This window comes from Colossoma macropomum, unplaced genomic scaffold (genome assembly GCF_904425465.1).
Source record: "Colossoma macropomum unplaced genomic scaffold, Colossoma_macropomum, whole genome shotgun sequence".
Classification (NCBI taxonomy): Eukaryota; Metazoa; Chordata; class Actinopteri; order Characiformes; family Serrasalmidae; genus Colossoma; species Colossoma macropomum.
In genome coordinates this window covers 4490430-4504563 of record NW_023494796.1, presented here as the reverse complement: position 1 = coordinate 4504563, position 14134 = coordinate 4490430, and the positions used below count along the sequence as shown (strand labels likewise).

The following is a 14134-nucleotide window of genomic DNA, read 5'->3' as shown; positions in this document are numbered from 1 at the left end:
AATGTGAGAGGGAGCATTCAGCATGATCCAAAAAGTGCCATTCCACAACATATGAACATTTGAGATCTGATAAGGAAATAGTTTCAAATGCCTGCATGTAAACAGAGATATATTTCTGCAAGGAAAGCAAGAGCAGGTGTCACGTGTGGTGGGTAGCCGTGATCGTATAGTGGTTAGTACTCTGCGTTGTGGCCGCAGCAACCCCGGTTCGAATCCGGGTCACGGCAGCCTTTTGCCTGTAGAGCTTTGATGCTGGCTTTGGAACCTCATCTACCCTCTGGTGTGCGACGATACGGGCCTGCTCGTCTCGAAATGCCTCTTAGAGGAAGAGTGTGGGTGGGCCTCTGGCACAACGCAGAAAACGTCTGGCCCCGACTCACAGAATTCTTGGGTGGACTCGTGGCTGGCACTGGGGGGTTTTTCCACTTTCCAACACGTGGGGAGTCGCCCCCTTTGCCTCAAGCACCCGCAAAGAACGAAGATGGACAAACCTGCATAGCAGCTACTCATGACCCATAAGGTATATGAAACTCGCATGGAGGAAGCATAAGACCTGGAGATAATCCTTAGCATTAGTGGCAAAACATTGAGCACATGAGTAATTCTTCAGTTTAACCTGACTGACCGTTTAAGGAATGCAGGAAATTGACATGATACCGCGCAGTTTGGCCGATGGCACCATCTTCAGCTTGGTGGCTGCTACAGCAGCCAAGTTTTGGCCTGAGATACGTGCTTTGCGCTCCAGTATGGGCAATGAAGAAAAGAGCAAAAAACAATGAACATGGTAACTTTTTTTGATGCTTGAAGTGCACCTCCAAAACAGAACATCAGTGGAAAAAGATTGTGTCCAAAATCGCATCCTTCCCTTCTTTCCATGGCGATTGTGTGAAATATGTGTCATTTTCTCTACGTTTCCAAAAAATGACAATGATGCCTTGGAAGAAACTTGACTGGACCAGTCGGCGCGTGTCCCATATGGTCTACCGGCTAGGATGCCTGGTTTTAACCCGGGCAGTTGGGGTTTGACTCCCAGGTGGGGGAAGCTGTTTGACCAAAACGTCTAACGGACAGCAGTTTAAATTGTGTCCTCAGAGTTCTTGTGTCATAGCAGGGCTTTTGCCAGTCCAGCTTGGATGCTGGCACTGCAGCCTGTGCAAGCTAAGGGAAACTAGGTTTTATGTTGCCCAAGGCCTCTAGCAGGCGTGCTGTAGGTGGGCCAGTGGCGCAATGGATAACGCGTCTGACTACGGATCAGAAGATTCTAGGTTCGACTCCTGGCTGGCTCGTCCGTGTGTGTTTTGTGACATGGCTCTGACACCAGAGTCATGGTAATGCGGCTACGGCACAAAGCCAAGGCTGAGTTTTGGAAGCCTCGTTAGCGCAGTAGGTAGCGCGTCAGTCTCATAATCTGAAGGTCGTGAGTTCGATCCTCACACGGGGCAGCGAAGGTTTTAAAAATGACCCGCTGGTTGGTCAATGGCACCGTCTTCATCATGGTGGCTGCCACACCAGCCAAGCTTGGTCCTGAGATACATGCTTTGCCCTCGAGTATGAACACGGAAACTTATTTTGATGATTTTTAGTGCACCGAGCTGTTGAGTTCCTCACAACAGCTAGAAATGCAGAATTGGAACCACTTCCCAAAATGATACTTTTGTGATCTTACAAATGTAGTGTGCTGCCACATTCATGCATTTTGGGAAGACCTCAGATTATACACGTTCCAAAAACGCACTCACCCTATGGAGGCAATGCAGGTGATCCACCAGAGACATGAGGTGACACAAAACCATCGCTACTACTTACGGAGAGATTTCCAGACTGCTGGGTTCAAGCCTGTTTTCAAGCCGTGACTGTGGAACGCTTTGTGTTTGTAAGACTTGATGTTCTTGCTGTAAGCGGATTCCTGGAGACACGGGTGCCTTCTTCGAGTGGACGATGGCAGCAAGCAGTATAGCCATGCGCAGCGGGCCTGGAACTGGACCCGGTAGCAAGAGCTCATACTACGCCACGGGCCACAGCACATCATGGCATTCTACCAGGCTTGTGTTTTGCTTGCTCGGCCGAGGAGGGTTAACCACTCTGATGCTCACGGTCCCAGTGGAATGGAACAATTGTGTCTTTGTAGAGCGCTGTAGTGCACTGGCAACACTGCACCTCAGACTGATACACCAGGCACTAATGGGTAATTTGAGGGCATTCAGCAAATCATCCTCACAAAGTGTTTTGCCTGTGTCAATTCTAGTTGTTATAAAAAAAAACATTACTTATTCCCTTAAAGTATGGCCAACATGGCTGTTCCTACAACTGTAAAACATTGTGTGGAAAATGTGAGAGGGAGCATTCAGCATGATCCAAAAAGTGCCATTCCACAACATATGAACATTTGAGATCTGATAAGGAAATAGTTTCAAATGCCTGCATGTAAACAGAGATATATTTCTGCAAGGAAAGCAAGAGCAGGTGTCACGTGTGGTGGGTAGCCGTGATCGTATAGTGGTTAGTACTCTGCGTTGTGGCCGCAGCAACCCTGGTTCGAATCCGGGTCACGGCAGCCTTTTGCCTGTAGAGCTTTGATGCTGGCTTTGGAACCTCATCTACCCTCTGGTGTGCGACGATACGGGCCTGCTCGTCTCGAAATGCCTCTTAGAGGAAGAGTGTGGGTGGGCCTCTGGCACAACGCAGAAAACGTCTGGCCCCGACTCACAGAATTCTTGGGTGGACTCGTGGCTGGCACTGGGGGGTTTTTCCACTTTCCAACACGTGGGGAGTCGCCCCCTTTGCCTCAAGCACCCGCAAAGAACGAAGATGGACAAACCTGCATAGCAGCTACTCATGACCCATAAGGTATATGAAACTCGCATGGAGGAAGCATAAGACCTGGAGATAATCCTTAGCATTAGTGGCAAAACATTGAGCACATGAGTAATTCTTCAGTTTAACCTGACTGACCGTTTAAGGAATGCAGGAAATTGACATGATACCGCGCAGTTTGGCCGATGGCACCATCTTCAGCTTGGTGGCTGCTACAGCAGCCAAGTTTTGGCCTGAGATACGTGCTTTGCGCTCCAGTATGGGCAATGAAGAAAAGAGCAAAAAACAATGAACATGGTAACTTTTTTTGATGCTTGAAGTGCACCTCCAAAACAGAACATCAGTGGAAAAAGATTGTGTCCAAAATCGCATCCTTCCCTTCTTTCCATGGCGATTGTGTGAAATATGTGTCATTTTCTCTACGTTTCCAAAAAATGACAATGATGCCTTGGAAGAAACTTGACTGGACCAGTCGGCGCGTGTCCCATGTGGTCTACCGGCTAGGATGCCTGGTTTTAACCCGGGCAGTTGGGGTTTGACTCCCAGGTGGGGGAAGCTGTTTGACCAAAACGTCTAACGGACAGCAGTTTAAATTGTGTCCTCAGAGTTCTTGTGTCATAGCAGGGCTTTTGCCAGTCCAGCTTGGATGCTGGCACTGCAGCCTGTGCAAGCTAAGGGAAACTAGGTTTTATGTTGCCCAAGGCCTCTAGCAGGCGTGCTGTAGGTGGGCCAGTGGCGCAATGGATAACGCGTCTGACTACGGATCAGAAGATTCTAGGTTCGACTCCTGGCTGGCTCGTCCGTGTGTGTTTTGTGACATGGCTCTGACACCAGAGTCATGGTAATGCAGCTACGGCACAAAGCCAAGGCTGAGTTTTGGAAGCCTCGTTAGCGCAGTAGGTAGCGCGTCAGTCTCATAATCTGAAGGTCGTGAGTTCGATCCTCACACGGGGCAGCGAAGGTTTTAAAAATGACCCGCTGGTTGGTCAATGGCACCGTCTTCATCATGGTGGCTGCCACACCAGCCAAGCTTGGTCCTGAGATACATGCTTTGCCCTCGAGTATGAACACGGAAACTTATTTTGATGATTTTTAGTGCACCGAGCTGTTGAGTTCCTCACAACAGCTAGAAATGCAGAATTGGAACCACTTCCCAAAATGATACTTTTGTGATCTTACAAATGTAGTGTGCTGCCACATTCATGCATTTTGGGAAGACCTCAGATTATACACGTTCCAAAAACGCACTCACCCTATGGAGGCAGTGCAGGTGATCCACCAGAGACATGAGGTGACACAAAACCATCGCTACTACTTACGGAGAGATTTCCAGACTGCTGGGTTCAAGCCTGTTTTCAAGCCGTGACTGTGGAACGCTTTGTGTTTGTAAGACTTGATGTTCTTGCTGTAAGCGGATTCCTGGAGACACGGGTGCCTTCTTCGAGTGGACGATGGCAGCAAGCAGTATAGCCATGCGCAGCGGGCCTGGAACTGGACCCGGTAGCAAGAGCTCATACTACGCCACGGGCCACAGCACATCATGGCATTCTACCAGGCTTGTGTTTTGCTTGCTCGGCCGAGGAGGGTTAACCACTCTGATGCTCACGGTCCCAGTGGAATGGAACAATTGTGTCTTTGTAGAGCGCTGTAGTGCACTGGCAACACTGCACCTCAGACTGATACACCAGGCACTAATGGGTAATTTGAGGGCATTCAGCAAATCATCCTCACAAAGTGTTTTGCCTGTGTCAATTCTAGTTGTTATAAAAAAAAAACATTACTTATTCCCTTAAAGTATGGCCAACATGGCTGTTCCTACAACTGTAAAACATTGTGTGGAAAATGTGAGAGGGAGCATTCAGCATGATCCAAAAAGTGCCATTCCACAACATATGAACATTTGAGATCTGATAAGGAAATAGTTTCAAATGCCTGCATGTAAACAGAGATATATTTCTGCAAGGAAAGCAAGAGCAGGTGTCACGTGTGGTGGGTAGCCGTGATCGTATAGTGGTTAGTACTCTGCGTTGTGGCCGCAGCAACCCTGGTTCGAATCCGGGTCACGGCAGCCTTTTGCCTGTAGAGCTTTGATGCTGGCTTTGGAACCTCATCTACCCTCTGGTGTGCGACGATACGGGCCTGCTCGTCTCGAAATGCCTCTTAGAGGAAGAGTGTGGGTGGGCCTCTGGCACAACGCAGAAAACGTCTGGCCCCGACTCACAGAATTCTTGGGTGGACTCGTGGCTGGCACTGGGGGGTTTTTCCACTTTCCAACACGTGGGGAGTCGCCCCCTTTGCCTCAAGCACCCGCAAAGAACGAAGATGGACAAACCTGCATAGCAGCTACTCATGACCCATAAGGTATATGAAACTCGCATGGAGGAAGCATAAGACCTGGAGATAATCCTTAGCATTAGTGGCAAAACATTGAGCACATGAGTAATTCTTCAGTTTAACCTGACTGACCGTTTAAGGAATGCAGGAAATTGACATGATACCGCGCAGTTTGGCCGATGGCACCATCTTCAGCTTGGTGGCTGCTACAGCAGCCAAGTTTTGGCCTGAGATACGTGCTTTGCGCTCCAGTATGGGCAATGAAGAAAAGAGCAAAAAACAATGAACATGGTAACTTTTTTTGATGCTTGAAGTGCACCTCCAAAACAGAACATCAGTGGAAAAAGATTGTGTCCAAAATCGCATCCTTCCCTTCTTTCCATGGCGATTGTGTGAAATATGTGTCATTTTCTCTACGTTTCCAAAAAATGACAATGATGCCTTGGAAGAAACTTGACTGGACCAGTCGGCGCGTGTCCCATGTGGTCTACCGGCTAGGATGCCTGGTTTTAACCCGGGCAGTTGGGGTTTGACTCCCAGGTGGGGGAAGCTGTTTGACCAAAACGTCTAACGGACAGCAGTTTAAATTGTGTCCTCAGAGTTCTTGTGTCATAGCAGGGCTTTTGCCAGTCCAGCTTGGATGCTGGCACTGCAGCCTGTGCAAGCTAAGGGAAACTAGGTTTTATGTTGCCCAAGGCCTCTAGCAGGCGTGCTGTAGGTGGGCCAGTGGCGCAATGGATAACGCGTCTGACTACGGATCAGAAGATTCTAGGTTCGACTCCTGGCTGGCTCGTCCGTGTGTGTTTTGTGACATGGCTCTGACACCAGAGTCATGGTAATGCAGCTACGGCACAAAGCCAAGGCTGAGTTTTGGAAGCCTCGTTAGCGCAGTAGGTAGCGCGTCAGTCTCATAATCTGAAGGTCGTGAGTTCGATCCTCACACGGGGCAGCGAAGGTTTTAAAAATGACCCGCTGGTTGGTCAATGGCACCGTCTTCATCATGGTGGCTGCCACACCAGCCAAGCTTGGTCCTGAGATACATGCTTTGCCCTCGAGTATGAACACGGAAACTTATTTTGATGATTTTTAGTGCACCGAGCTGTTGAGTTCCTCACAACAGCTAGAAATGCAGAATTGGAACCACTTCCCAAAATGATACTTTTGTGATCTTACAAATGTAGTGTGCTGCCACATTCATGCATTTTGGGAAGACCTCAGATTATACACGTTCCAAAAACGCACTCACCCTATGGAGGCAATGCAGGTGATCCACCAGAGACATGAGGTGACACAAAACCATCGCTACTACTTACGGAGAGATTTCCAGACTGCTGGGTTCAAGCCTGTTTTCAAGCCGTGACTGTGGAACGCTTTGTGTTTGTAAGACTTGATGTTCTTGCTGTAAGCGGATTCCTGGAGACACGGGTGCCTTCTTCGAGTGGACGATGGCAGCAAGCAGTATAGCCATGCGCAGCGGGCCTGGAACTGGACCCGGTAGCAAGAGCTCATACTACGCCACGGGCCACAGCACATCATGGCATTCTACCAGGCTTGTGTTTTGCTTGCTCGGCCGAGGAGGGTTAACCACTCTGATGCTCACGGTCCCAGTGGAATGGAACAATTGTGTCTTTGTAGAGCGCTGTAGTGCACTGGCAACACTGCACCTCAGACTGATACACCAGGCACTAATGGGTAATTTGAGGGCATTCAGCAAATCATCCTCACAAAGTGTTTTGCCGTGTCAATTCTAGTTGTTATAAAAAAAAACATTACTTATTCCCTTAAAGTATGGCCAACATGGCTGTTCCTACAACTGTAAAACATTGTGTGGAAAATGTGAGAGGGAGCATTCAGCATGATCCAAAAAGTGCCATTCCTCAACATATGAACATTTGAGATCTGATAAGGAAATAGTTTCAAATGCCTGCATGTAAACAGAGATGTATTTCTGCAAGGAAAGCAAGAGCAGGCGTCACGTGTGGTGGGTAGCCGTGATCGTATAGTGGTTAGTACTCTGCGTTGTGGCCGCAGCAACCCCGGTTCGAATCCGGGTCGCGGCAGCCTTTTGCCTGTAGAGCTTTGATGCTGGCTTTGGAACCTCATCTACCCTCTGGTGTGCGACGATACGGGCCTGCTCGTCTCGAAATGCCTCTTAGAGGAAGAGTGTGGGTGGGCCTCTGGCACAACGCAGAAAACGTCTGGCCCCGACTCACAGAATTCTTGGGTGGACTCGTGGCTGGCACTGGGGGGTTTTTCCACTTTCCAACACGTGGGGAGTCGCCCCCTTTGCCTCAAGCACCCGCAAAGAACGAAGATGGACAAACCTGCATAGCAGCTACTCATGACCCATAAGGTATATGAAACTCGCATGGAGGAAGCATAAGACCTGGAGATAATCCTTAGCATTAGTGGCAAAACATTGAGCACATGAGTAATTCTTCAGTTTAACCTGACTGACCGTTTAAGGAATGCAGGAAATTGACATGATACCGCGCAGTTTGGCCGATGGCACCATCTTCAGCTTGGTGGCTGCTACAGCAGCCAAGTTTTGGCCTGAGATACGTGCTTTGCGCTCCAGTATGGGCAATGAAGAAAAGAGCAAAAAACAATGAACATGGTAACTTTTTTTGATGCTTGAAGTGCACCTCCAAAACAGAACATCAGTGGAAAAAGATTGTGTCCAAAATCGCATCCTTCCCTTCTTTCCATGGCGATTGTGTGAAATATGTGTCATTTTCTCTACGTTTCCAAAAAATGACAATGATGCCTTGGAAGAAACTTGACTGGACCAGTCGGCGCGTGTCCCATGTGGTCTACCGGCTAGGATGCCTGGTTTTAACCCGGGCAGTTGGGGTTTGACTCCCAGGTGGGGGAAGCTGTTTGACCAAAACGTCTAACGGACAGCAGTTTAAATTGTGTCCTCAGAGTTCTTGTGTCATAGCAGGGCTTTTGCCAGTCCAGCTTGGATGCTGGCACTGCAGCCTGTGCAAGCTAAGGGAAACTAGGTTTTATGTTGCCCAAGGCCTCTAGCAGGCGTGCTGTAGGTGGGCCAGTGGCGCAATGGATAACGCGTCTGACTACGGATCAGAAGATTCTAGGTTCGACTCCTGGCTGGCTCGTCCGTGTGTGTTTTGTGACATGGCTCTGACACCAGAGTCATGGTAATGCGGCTACGGCACAAAGCCAAGGCTGAGTTTTGGAAGCCTCGTTAGCGCAGTAGGTAGCGCGTCAGTCTCATAATCTGAAGGTCGTGAGTTCGATCCTCACACGGGGCAGCGAAGGTTTTAAAAATGACCCGCTGGTTGGTCAATGGCACCGTCTTCATCATGGTGGCTGCCACACCAGCCAAGCTTGGTCCTGAGATACATGCTTTGCCCTCGAGTATGAACACGGAAACTTATTTTGATGATTTTTAGTGCACCGAGCTGTTGAGTTCCTCACAACAGCTAGAAATGCAGAATTGGAACCACTTCCCAAAATGATACTTTTGTGATCTTACAAATGTAGTGTGCTGCCACATTCATGCATTTTGGGAAGACCTCAGATTATACACGTTCCAAAAACGCACTCACCCTATGGAGGCAATGCAGGTGATCCACCAGAGACATGAGGTGACACAAAACCATCGCTACTACTTACGGAGAGATTTCCAGACTGCTGGGTTCAAGCCTGTTTTCAAGCCGTGACTGTGGAACGCTTTGTGTTTGTAAGACTTGATGTTCTTGCTGTAAGCGGATTCCTGGAGACACGGGTGCCTTCTTCGAGTGGACGATGGCAGCAAGCAGTATAGCCATGCGCAGCGGGCCTGGAACTGGACCCGGTAGCAAGAGCTCATACTACGCCACGGGCCACAGCACATCATGGCATTCTACCAGGCTTGTGTTTTGCTTGCTCGGCCGAGGAGGGTTAACCACTCTGATGCTCACGGTCCCAGTGGAATGGAACAATTGTGTCTTTGTAGAGCGCTGTAGTGCACTGGCAACACTGCACCTCAGACTGATACACCAGGCACTAATGGGTAATTTGAGGGCATTCAGCAAATCATCCTCACAAAGTGTTTTGCCTGTCAATTCTAGTAGTTATAAAAAAAAACATTACTTATTCCCTTAAAGTATGGCCAACATGGCTGTTCCTACAACTGTAAAACATTGTGTGGAAAATGTGAGAGGGAGCATTCAGCATGATCCAAAAAGTGCCATTCCTCAACATATGAACATTTGAGATCTGATAAGGAAATAGTTTCAAATGCCTGCATGTAAACAGAGATGTATTTCTGCAAGGAAAGCAAGAGCAGGCGTCACGTGTGGTGGGTAGCCGTGATCGTATAGTGGTTAGTACTCTGCGTTGTGGCCGCAGCAACCCCGGTTCGAATCCGGGTCGCGGCAGCCTTTTGCCTGTAGAGCTTTGATGCTGGCTTTGGAACCTCATCTACCCTCTGGTGTGCGACGATACGGGCCTGCTCGTCTCGAAATGCCTCTTAGAGGAAGAGTGTGGGTGGGCCTCTGGCACAACGCAGAAAACGTCTGGCCCCGACTCACAGAATTCTTGGGTGGACTCGTGGCTGGCACTGGGGGGTTTTTCCACTTTCCAACACGTGGGGAGTCGCCCCCTTTGCCTCAAGCACCCGCAAAGAACGAAGATGGACAAACCTGCATAGCAGCTACTCATGACCCATAAGGTATATGAAACTCGCATGGAGGAAGCATAAGACCTGGAGATAATCCTTAGCATTAGTGGCAAAACATTGAGCACATGAGTAATTCTTCAGTTTAACCTGACTGACCGTTTAAGGAATGCAGGAAATTGACATGATACCGCGCAGTTTGGCCGATGGCACCATCTTCAGCTTGGTGGCTGCTACAGCAGCCAAGTTTTGGCCTGAGATACGTGCTTTGCGCTCCAGTATGGGCAATGAAGAAAAGAGCAAAAAACAATGAACATGGTAACTTTTTTTGATGCTTGAAGTGCACCTCCAAAACAGAACATCAGTGGAAAAAGATTGTGTCCAAAATCGCATCCTTCCCTTCTTTCCATGGCGATTGTGTGAAATATGTGTCATTTTCTCTACGTTTCCAAAAAATGACAATGATGCCTTGGAAGAAACTTGACTGGACCAGTCGGCGCGTGTCCCATATGGTCTACCGGCTAGGATGCCTGGTTTTAACCCGGGCAGTTGGGGTTTGACTCCCAGGTGGGGGAAGCTGTTTGACCAAAACGTCTAACGGACAGCAGTTTAAATTGTGTCCTCAGAGTTCTTGTGTCATAGCAGGGCTTTTGCCAGTCCAGCTTGGATGCTGGCACTGCAGCCTGTGCAAGCTAAGGGAAACTAGGTTTTATGTTGCCCAAGGCCTCTAGCAGGCGTGCTGTAGGTGGGCCAGTGGCGCAATGGATAACGCGTCTGACTACGGATCAGAAGATTCTAGGTTCGACTCCTGGCTGGCTCGTCCGTGTGTGTTTTGTGACATGGCTCTGACACCAGAGTCATGGTAATGTGGCTACGGCACAAAGCCAAGGCTGAGTTTTGGAAGCCTCGTTAGCGCAGTAGGTAGCGCGTCAGTCTCATAATCTGAAGGTCGTGAGTTCGATCCTCACACGGGGCAGCGAAGGTTTTAAAAATGACCCGCTGGTTGGTCAATGGCACCGTCTTCATCATGGTGGCTGCCACACCAGCCAAGCTTGGTCCTGAGATACATGCTTTGCCCTCGAGTATGAACACGGAAACTTATTTTGATGATTTTTAGTGCACCGAGCTGTTGAGTTCCTCACAACAGCTAGAAATGCAGAATTGGAACCACTTCCCAAAATGATACTTTTGTGATCTTACAAATGTAGTGTGCTGCCACATTCATGCATTTTGGGAAGACCTCAGATTATACAAAAAAAAAAAAACGTTCCAAAAACGCACTCACCCTATGGAGGCAGTGCAGGTGATCCACCAGAGACATGAGGTGACACAAAACCATCGCTACTACTTACGGAGAGATTTCCAGACTGCTGGGTTCAAGCCTGTTTTCAAGCCGTGACTGTGGAACGCTTTGTGTTTGTAAGACTTGATGTTCTTGCTGTAAGCGGATTCCTGGAGACACGGGTGCCTTCTTCGAGTGGACGATGGCAGCAAGCAGTATAGCCATGCGCAGCGGGCCTGGAACTGGACCCGGTAGCAAGAGCTCATACTACGCCACGGGCCACAGCACATCATGGCATTCTACCAGGCTTGTGTTTTGCTTGCTCGGCCGAGGAGGGTTAACCACTCTGATGCTCACGGTCCCAGTGGAATGGAACAATTGTGTCTTTGTAGAGCGCTGTAGTGCACTGGCAACACTGCACCTCAGACTGATACACCAGGCACTAATGGGTAATTTGAGGGCATTCAGCAAATCATCCTCACAAAGTGTTTTGCCTGTCAATTCTAGTAGTTATAAAAAAAAACATTACTTATTCCCTTAAAGTATGGCCAACATGGCTGTTCCTACAACTGTAAAACATTGTGTGGAAAATGTGAGAGGGAGCATTCAGCATGATCCAAAAAGTGCCATTCCTCAACATATGAACATTTGAGATCTGATAAGGAAATAGTTTCAAATGCCTGCATGTAAACAGAGATGTATTTCTGCAAGGAAAGCAAGAGCAGGCGTCACGTGTGGTGGGTAGCCGTGATCGTATAGTGGTTAGTACTCTGCGTTGTGGCCGCAGCAACCCCGGTTCGAATCCGGGTCGCGGCAGCCTTTTGCCTGTAGAGCTTTGATGCTGGCTTTGGAACCTCATCTACCCTCTGGTGTGCGACGATACGGGCCTGCTCGTCTCGAAATGCCTCTTAGAGGAAGAGTGTGGGTGGGCCTCTGGCACAACGCAGAAAACGTCTGGCCCCGACTCACAGAATTCTTGGGTGGACTCGTGGCTGGCACTGGGGGGTTTTTCCACTTTCCAACACGTGGGGAGTCGCCCCCTTTGCCTCAAGCACCCGCAAAGAACGAAGATGGACAAACCTGCATAGCAGCTACTCATGACCCATAAGGTATATGAAACTCGCATGGAGGAAGCATAAGACCTGGAGATAATCCTTAGCATTAGTGGCAAAACATTGAGCACATGAGTAATTCTTCAGTTTAACCTGACTGACCGTTTAAGGAATGCAGGAAATTGACATGATACCGCGCAGTTTGGCCGATGGCACCATCTTCAGCTTGGTGGCTGCTACAGCAGCCAAGTTTTGGCCTGAGATACGTGCTTTGCGCTCCAGTATGGGCAATGAAGAAAAGAGCAAAAAACAATGAACATGGTAACTTTTTTTGATGCTTGAAGTGCACCTCCAAAACAGAACATCAGTGGAAAAAGATTGTGTCCAAAATCGCATCCTTCCCTTCTTTCCATGGCGATTGTGTGAAATATGTGTCATTTTCTCTACGTTTCCAAAAAATGACAATGATGCCTTGGAAGAAACTTGACTGGACCAGTCGGCGCGTGTCCCATATGGTCTACCGGCTAGGATGCCTGGTTTTAACCCGGGCAGTTGGGGTTTGACTCCCAGGTGGGGGAAGCTGTTTGACCAAAACGTCTAACGGACAGCAGTTTAAATTGTGTCCTCAGAGTTCTTGTGTCATAGCAGGGCTTTTGCCAGTCCAGCTTGGATGCTGGCACTGCAGCCTGTGCAAGCTAAGGGAAACTAGGTTTTATGTTGCCCAAGGCCTCTAGCAGGCGTGCTGTAGGTGGGCCAGTGGCGCAATGGATAACGCGTCTGACTACGGATCAGAAGATTCTAGGTTCGACTCCTGGCTGGCTCGTCCGTGTGTGTTTTGTGACATGGCTCTGACACCAGAGTCATGGTAATGCGGCTACGGCACAAAGCCAAGGCTGAGTTTTGGAAGCCTCGTTAGCGCAGTAGGTAGCGCGTCAGTCTCATAATCTGAAGGTCGTGAGTTCGATCCTCACACGGGGCAGCGAAGGTTTTAAAAATGACCCGCTGGTTGGTCAATGGCACCGTCTTCATCATGGTGGCTGCCACACCAGCCAAGCTTGGTCCTGAGATACATGCTTTGCCCTCGAGTATGAACACGGAAACTTATTTTGATGATTTTTAGTGCACCGAGCTGTTGAGTTCCTCACAACAGCTAGAAATGCAGAATTGGAACCACTTCCCAAAATGATACTTTTGTGATCTTACAAATGTAGTGTGCTGCCACATTCATGCATTTTGGGAAGACCTCAGATTATACACGTTCCAAAAACGCACTCACCCTATGGAGGCAATGCAGGTGATCCACCAGAGACATGAGGTGACACAAAACCATCGCTACTACTTACGGAGAGATTTCCAGACTGCTGGGTTCAAGCCTGTTTTCAAGCCGTGACTGTGGAACGCTTTGTGTTTGTAAGACTTGATGTTCTTGCTGTAAGCGGATTCCTGGAGACACGGGTGCCTTCTTCGAGTGGACGATGGCAGCAAGCAGTATAGCCATGCGCAGCGGGCCTGGAACTGGACCCGGTAGCAAGAGCTCATACTACGCCACGGGCCACAGCACATCATGGCATTCTACCAGGCTTGTGTTTTGCTTGCTCGGCCGAGGAGGGTTAACCACTCTGATGCTCACGGTCCCAGTGGAATGGAACAATTGTGTCTTTGTAGAGCGCTGTAGTGCACTGGCAACACTGCACCTCAGACTGATACACCAGGCACTAATGGGTAATTTGAGGGCATTCAGCAAATCATCCTCACAAAGTGTTTTGCCTGTCAATTCTAGTAGTTATAAAAAAAAAAAAACATTACTTATTCCCTTAAAGTATGGCCAACATGGCTGTTCCTACAACTGTAAAACATTGTGTGGAAAATGTGAGAGGGAGCATTCAGCATGATCCAAAAAGTGCCATTCCTCAACATATGAACATTTGAGATCTGATAAGGAAATAGTTTCAAATGCCTGCATGTAAACAGAGATGTATTTCTGCAAGGAAAGCAAGAGCAGGCGTCACGTGTGGTGGGTAGCCGTGA

The 14134-nt window shown here is 48.7% G+C and overlaps 18 non-coding genes and 1 pseudogene across 18 annotated transcripts; all 19 read left to right on the top strand.

The window, feature by feature from the left end:
* Positions 1-14134, top strand: part of LOC118817003 — a 304992-nt pseudogene that overhangs the window by 252338 nt on the left and 38520 nt on the right.
* On the top strand, positions 156-227 carry trnah-gug. The gene has a single exon. It is a non-coding gene; the product is annotated as a tRNA-His (tRNA).
* On the top strand, positions 1214-1286 carry trnar-acg. The gene has a single exon. It is a non-coding gene; the product is annotated as a tRNA-Arg (tRNA).
* trnam-cau lies at positions 1370-1442 on the top strand. The gene has a single exon. It is a non-coding gene; the product is annotated as a tRNA-Met (tRNA).
* On the top strand, positions 2483-2554 carry trnah-gug. The gene has a single exon. It is a non-coding gene; the product is annotated as a tRNA-His (tRNA).
* On the top strand, positions 3541-3613 carry trnar-acg. Its single transcript has one exon. It is a non-coding gene; the product is annotated as a tRNA-Arg (tRNA).
* Positions 3697-3769, top strand: trnam-cau. The gene has a single exon. It is a non-coding gene; the product is annotated as a tRNA-Met (tRNA).
* trnah-gug lies at positions 4811-4882 on the top strand. Its single transcript has one exon. It is a non-coding gene; the product is annotated as a tRNA-His (tRNA).
* trnar-acg lies at positions 5869-5941 on the top strand. Its single transcript has one exon. It is a non-coding gene; the product is annotated as a tRNA-Arg (tRNA).
* On the top strand, positions 6025-6097 carry trnam-cau. The gene has a single exon. It is a non-coding gene; the product is annotated as a tRNA-Met (tRNA).
* Positions 7137-7208, top strand: trnah-gug. Its single transcript has one exon. It is a non-coding gene; the product is annotated as a tRNA-His (tRNA).
* trnar-acg lies at positions 8195-8267 on the top strand. Its single transcript has one exon. It is a non-coding gene; the product is annotated as a tRNA-Arg (tRNA).
* trnam-cau lies at positions 8351-8423 on the top strand. The gene has a single exon. It is a non-coding gene; the product is annotated as a tRNA-Met (tRNA).
* Positions 9462-9533, top strand: trnah-gug. The gene has a single exon. It is a non-coding gene; the product is annotated as a tRNA-His (tRNA).
* On the top strand, positions 10520-10592 carry trnar-acg. Its single transcript has one exon. It is a non-coding gene; the product is annotated as a tRNA-Arg (tRNA).
* On the top strand, positions 10676-10748 carry trnam-cau. The gene has a single exon. It is a non-coding gene; the product is annotated as a tRNA-Met (tRNA).
* trnah-gug lies at positions 11799-11870 on the top strand. The gene has a single exon. It is a non-coding gene; the product is annotated as a tRNA-His (tRNA).
* trnar-acg lies at positions 12857-12929 on the top strand. The gene has a single exon. It is a non-coding gene; the product is annotated as a tRNA-Arg (tRNA).
* On the top strand, positions 13013-13085 carry trnam-cau. The gene has a single exon. It is a non-coding gene; the product is annotated as a tRNA-Met (tRNA).